Here is a 7,198-nt window from a genome sequence, read left to right as displayed (position 1 = left end):
AAACTGAATGATGGGGGGGGGGTTTCCTGCTACACGGCAAATGAAGGTTGACAACTGGACACTAAATAAGATGGTGCAGCTATGGGAGGAAATGATTGACATATGTTTGCAACAGGAGCGGGAAACCTGATTTTAAGAAATTGTATTAAATGTAAGTAATTTGGTTTGATTTTTAATAATTTGGAAAAGTAATAAAAATAACCTGGAAAAGAAAAGAAACGAAAAAGAAAACACTGTTATACTCCTTTATGCAGTCCTGATATCTTGCATCATACCTTTCCCAGCGGACCTTAATTACTGCAAGCCCTCAGCCCCTTAACCCGCAGGGTCACAGTTTTGCCAAAAACCTGACGTCCAGTTCACTCGAAAGTGATGCCAAACCCCAGCAAAGGGCCAGTGCAAACCCCACATTTCATGGTACATTGTAAAATGAGCCCTCGGCACCCTAACCTGCAGGGTCACAATTTCGCCAAAATCCTGATGTCGGATTCACTCGAGAACAACACCAAACACCTGGCAAATTGCACCCTGCAATGTTTGGCAGTGTAAACCCCACATTTCATGGTAGGCCATAAAATGAGCCCTCAGCACCCTAATCCACAGGGTCGTGGTTTTGCCAAAAACATGGTATCCGATTCACTTGAGAGCAACACCAAACAACGGCAAATGGTCCCCTGCAATGTTTGCCAGTGCAAACCCCATGTTTTAACTTGCTCATAAATACAAGGAAGACAAAGGAGCTTGTGGTGGACTTCAGGAGACAGAAGAGCAATGTCCAGCCACTTTTGATTGATGGGGTCTGTGTGGAGAGGGTAACAACGTTCAGATTTTTGGGCATTGAATTACAAGAGGATCTGTCCTGGAGTGTCAACACAAGGGGGCTTGTGAAGAAGGCGCAGCAGAGACTGTACTTTTTGAGAATTCTAAGGAAAAACCATCTTCCGCAGAAACTGCTGCTTGCCTTCTATCACTGTGCCATTGAGAGCGTGCTCACTTATGGCTTATGTGTGTGGTACGGAAGCTGTACTACCCAGGACAGGATGGGGTTGTGCAGAGTTGTTAAGGCAGCAGAGAGCATTGTTGGCTGCCCACTCTCCACCTTAGAGCAGATTTATGCCACAAGGTGCCATAGGAAGGCACTGGACATAGTAAAAGATCCATCGCATCCTGGTCACTGTCTCTTCGAGCTCCTGCCGTCGGGACGGAGATACAGGACGATGAAGACAAGAACGAGCCGTCTTAAGAACAGCTTCTTCTCCAGAGCGATCTCGGCCCTGAATGGGAAGCCTGGACTTTGAAAGTCATCTAATCTTCCTTGCTGTATTATACTGTATTGTTTTAATTAGTGTTTTTATAGTTGTTTTGATTTTGTGTGGAGTGCCCTACCTGGGTGGATGGAGCAGCCAAGTAATTTCGTTGTCCCCGAGAGGGGGCAATGACAATAAAGATATTATTATTATTATTATATTATTTATGATAGGTCATAAAATGAGCTGTAACCTGTGGGGTCACGGTTTCACAAAAAACCTGACATCTGATTCACTCGAAAACAGTGCCAAACACCGTCAAATGACCCCCTGCAACATTTGGCGGTGCAAACCCCACGTTTCACAGTAGGCTCGGGACAATAAATATTTTGGGGAATAAATAAGTGTTTCCTTACCATCCTGACAGTCTGGCGGCTTTCTTCACAATGGGCAAATGCTGGAAACTCTTAGCATTCCTTGTCCTATATGCAGGTTTCCCCCAAGCCGTCTGAGATGGCTTTCTTCCTTGCACAAACCTGGTCTCAAATGCAGGCCACGATTTCCACTTGCAGAAAATGCAGCCAAGAGTATTGAGGCACGCAGGGACCACAGACATCATTCAGACCCTCATGCAAATTCATCATTACCCACGCAGGCAGAACTGTTATAAGACCTACCAATTCGGGGCTGTATGCCATCTCCTGAACCGAATTGGGCCGATTCAGGTTGATCTAGCTGAGGATAACTGTTCATGTATGTATCTGTCTGTGGTGCCCACCACCCACCCCCAGTTTATATACGTCTGCCCTTGGTATTGACATAATATAGGCCGTAGGTCTTCAACCAGAGGGTAGGTTTAAAGCCCCAAACGGCCTCGGTCCGGTATACATGAAGGAGCATCTCCACCCCCATCGTTCAGCCCGGACACTGAGATCCAGCGCCGAGGGCCTTCTGGCGGTTCCCTCATTGAGAGAAGTGAGGCTACAGGGAACCAGACAGAGGGCCTTTTCGGTAGTGGCGCCCGCCCTGTGGAACACCCTCCCAACAGATGTCAAAGAGATAAACAACTACCTGACATTCAGAAGACATCTTAAGGCAGCCCTGTTCAGGGAAGTTTTTAATATGTAAGGCTGTATTGTTTTTAACACTTGATTGGGAGCCGCCCAGAGTGGCTGGGGAAACTCAGCCAGATGGGCCGGGTATAAATAATAAATTATTATTATTATTATTATTATTATTATTATTATTATTATTATTATTATTATTATTATTATTATTATCATGGGACCTACTCATGAGTTTTGAGGCCATCCAGGTGTATTGCAGCAAAGCTGTTGCTGTTTCACTGGATTCTAGTTCAGGCTGACCAGACCAAAGGAGCACAGCCTGTGTGTCTGGACTAAGACGTGCTATTCTGATGAGATGCTCTTTTATTAGTTTCAGTGGGTGGTGCAATGTAGAAGAAAGCCACGAGCCATTTTATAAATAAGATATAGATTTCTGGCCAGTCGTATCCTCATGCTTCTGCCACATTGCAGGACTGGTTTTCCTTTAACAGTAATGCTAAGGTAACACGAAGTATATGAAGCTCTGTATTTCCATTTTTAGATTAAATAATGTGCATTATTAGCACTGTTAAGTGTAAATCAAAAGCGAAAAATGGGTTCCTTTTTAAAAAATAAACTTTATTGGATTTTACAATATTCAACCAAATAACACAATACAACATTTGCCATATAGACAAAAAAGAAAAAAACCCTCCCTATGACTTCCCTCAACTTCCCTTTCTGGTTCTTTAAACATTTATTACTTCTGCTTAATTTTTGTCTTATTTTTATGATCTTATACCTCAATACACTTAAATTCTTATCATTTTTATACCAAATTTTCTTTCATAATTACATCTTGCACTCAATTACATTTCATATTATTATTTCTTGACCTTTAAACATTTTCTTGTAAGTGTTCAATCAAACCCTGCTGGTGAGTCCATTTCTTTACAGTATTTCTGTAAGTACGGCATAAAAGGTTCCTTGTCTTTTTAAAAATCTTCATTGCCATTGTTTCTGATTCTTTCTGTAAGTTTTGCCATTTCTGCATATTCCATAAGTTTGGCTTCCCATTCTTCTTTCGTTGGCATCTTGTCCTCTTTCCATTTTGGGCTAGGATAGAAAAATGGGTCCCTTGTTACAGCTTGGGAGTCAGGAATCGCTAAATCGCAAAAATCCTTACAATATTTATGGGATACTCCCTGTAAAAAAAGATAAAGGACCCCTGGATGGTTAAGTCCAGTCAAAGGCGACTATGGGGTGCAGCGCTCATCTTGCTTTCAGGCTGAGGGAGCTGGCGTTTGTCCACAAACAGCTTTTCAGGTCATGTAGCCAGCATGACTAAACCACTTTTGGCACAAGGGAACACCATGATGGAAACCAGAGCGCATGGAAATGCTGTTTACCTTCCTGCCACAGCGGCACATATTTATCTACTTGCACTGGCATGGTTCCAAACTGCTAGGTTGGCAGGAGCTGGGACAGAGCCATGGGAGCTCACTCTGTTGCACGGATTTGAACAGGTGACCTTCTGATCGGCAAGCCCAAAAGGCTCAGTGGTCTAGACCAGGGTTTCCCAAACTTGTGCCTCCAGCTGTTTTCGGACTACAATTCCCACCATCCCTGACCGCTGGTCCTGCTAGCTAGGGATCATGGGAGTTGTAGTGCAAAAACAGCTGAAGACCCAAGTTTGGGGAACTCTGGTCTAGACCACAGCGCCCCCTGCTCTTGCCCTCTGCAAGAGAAGCTGTATTAACTTGCCTTGACGGAGCTGAAATCTGAGTCTGGTGTTTCTGTTTTTATCTTGCTGGCCTCATTCCACCTGGCCTTTGGCTAGGAATCAATTTGATTCCCTCCCCCTCTTTCTTTTTCCCTTTCTCCTTCTGTGTTGGAACTCCTATTTGGGGACTTCCCTGGCTTTTTTCTGGCCCATGTAGGACCAGTCTGGGTAGTTAGCCTTGGTGAAGACTTGATGTTTTTATCCCCAAAAAAGTTTTTTGATTGAGTTTTCACTGAAATGAGGCTGCATTCTAATGTTCTAATGTTGTATTTTAATCTTGTTTTTTAAGCTGTATTTCAATTAATTGTTTTTATATTTGGTGTTAGCCCGGTCTTGGCTGGGGAGGGCAGGGTATAAATAAAATTTATTATTATTTTATTATTCCAACGTTACCCCACCCACTGTTCTGTCACACACAAAAAATGCAGCAATCGGTTTTCCAACTCCATGCTTGCTACTTCTGCAGCTGCCTCAGGAAGCCTGGGTAGTTTATCTAAAACGCCAGCAGGTGGCAACGCTGAGCTGGGGATAGGATCCCACTTCCTCCCCTGGTAGAGCTGCTCACTGGGTTCCTATGGGGGCAGGAGGGATAATTATTCTGCCTTCTTCCTATACTTAAAAGTTGCTGTCACTTTCCCATGCAGTGTAAATTAGTACCTTTTAGTGTGCCTGCTTTTGTTCCAAATGCAGAGCTGGCAGGAGCCTGCAAAAGCTGAGCAGTGCCAGGAATACAGTGTGCCTGCTGTGGATTAACTGCAGGGCACCAAGGCAGGTTTTGCTGGATTCACAAGACCACTTGAATACAGGAATGTCTGCTTGCCCATTTCTGTGGCCGCTAATGCTTCTACTATATTGAGGCAGTAAACCCCCCCCCCCAAAAAAGACAAAAAACCCAGCAAACTTTGAAGGATGCTTTCTCACATTATGATTCTAAAGGGGGCTTTCAGACTGTTGCTATTTTTGGGTGGGATTAAACTGCCTATCTTCAAATTCAGGTTGCATAATTAAAGTTTGATTGGTAGGCTTGTGCAACAACAGTCCGTCCTGAATTCAGACTTTTCGCCATAAAGAAAGAGGCCAGAAAGTGCAGCAAAAGTATAACAGTTCTTTGATGCAACATTTTATGACCCCCATGCAAATTTTGGTCACTGAAAATTTTGGACTGGCAATATTTTGGTGGAGGGATTTAAGCGCATTCAGGAATTTTAGGTTTGCACAATTAAAGTGGATTAATGGGATGCCCTGGTGCAACAAATCCAATGTGTAAAAACAAGCCACAGTCTTTTTGCAGTTAGGAAAGTGATGGGGAAAAGTGTGGAGGAATGAGCGATTAACAGGAAGATGTGTAAACCCCCTGCCAATCAGAATGAATGCATGATGAATTCTCTCTGTCGTATGACCTCCGCACAAACAAATTGGAATGAATGTTCTGTAAGCCAGATATCGTCTAAGGATGGTGGGGAAATTTGGGTGGGAAGAAAGAGAGGTGGGTAACCTCTGGAAAGAGCAATGCAGAGCTCTTTGCAAGAGGGCTTTCAAGCAGCCCCACACTGTGCTGTGGCTGCATGTGCATGTTCCCAGTAATGGAACACATATTCATATGCAGTCAAAGTGAGCCAAACCAAACCATGGCTTAGCATGAACAAACAAGTGTGCTAGGTGCACATTTTTAAAACAGAAGCTGCTTTGCTCTACCCTCTTAGTTCCTAAGTGAAGGTTTGACTTGGCATTATGTGCAAATCCAGACTTGTGTAGCTAAGAATGAACCTAGATTACAGTTTGTGGTTTGTTTGGAGTGAGACAAACTGTGAGCCTGGAATCGGACATGACGCTAAATCAAATCAAGGTTTGTTCTTAGTTCCTGGCAGAGGTGCCAACTTGAATAAAATATTGTGGGGGCCCAGGTAAGTCCTGCCACGCACAATTGATCACATGATGCAGTGCACACCCCATTTGAAGGGGAATGCCCACCAACTTTGTGGGGGCCCAGCCCCCTCACATATTTTATTGTGGGAGCCAAAGGTCCCACAGCCCCTAGGAATTGGCTCCTATGGTTCCTGGTGGGGAGCAGGAGAGAGCAAAGTGTCTGCAATTTTCATACTATGCACTAGCATGCTTGTTCATTCATGCTAAACCAGGCATAGGCAAACTCGGCCCTCCAGATGTTTTGGGACTACAACTCCCATCATCCCTGACCACTGGTCCTGTTAGCTAGGGATGATGGAAGTTGTAGTCCCAAAACATCTGGAGGGCTGAGTTTGCCTATGCCTTGGTGCTAAACCATGGTTTGGCTTAGTGTTGCATGCAAACCAGAGTAGCATGGTGTTGGCCACTGGCTTATTTTCTTATTACTAACATGGGTGGCTCTGTGGGTTAAACCACAGAGCCTAGGGCTTGCTGAACGGAAGGTTGGCGGTTCGAATCCCATAACGGGGTGAGCTCCCATTGCTCGGTTCCTGCTCCTGCCAACCTAGCAGTTTGAAAGCGCGTCAAAGTGCAAGTAGATAAATAGGTACCGCTCCGGCGGGAAGGTAAACGGCATTTCCGTGCGCTGCTCTGGTTCACCAGAAGTGGTTTAGTCATGCTGGCCACATGACTCAGAAGCTGTACGCCGGCTCCCTCGGCCAATAAAGCGAGATGAGCGCTGCAACCCCAGAGTCGGTCACAACTGGACTTAATGGTCAGGGGTCCCTTTACCTTTATATCCCACCCCTCACACTATGGTTACAGAGCTGGCTATAACATCAGGTAATTAAATAAAATTGGTGGATAGAAAATTAAATCACTAAAACATCTAAAACCAGACTCAATAACCTCACATCCACAATATTTTTCATCTCTGATGAGCAGAATAATTATTAACATCTGCTGCCCTGCCTGAAGGCCTGATGAAATAAAACAGGCTCCAGCTGCGGTTAATATTCATTCTGGTGGGAGCTCCTTCCAGAGCTTGGGTGCAACTGCTGAGAAAACCCTGCTCCAGGTTTCAGTAAACCAGATCTCCCTTGGTGTTGGAACAATTAACAGGAATTGCTTGGCTGATCTCAGATCGCAAGGAGGAGAGTATTGGGAGAGGCATCTTTTCATGCAGCTGAACTCCAAGCCATTTAGGGCTTTGCATG

Source organism: Podarcis muralis, chromosome 14 (assembly GCF_964188315.1).
Source record: "Podarcis muralis chromosome 14, rPodMur119.hap1.1, whole genome shotgun sequence".
Classification (NCBI taxonomy): domain Eukaryota; kingdom Metazoa; phylum Chordata; class Lepidosauria; order Squamata; family Lacertidae; genus Podarcis; species Podarcis muralis.
The sequence above is the reverse complement of the archived record's forward strand: the minus strand, read 5'-3'. Positions refer to the sequence as shown.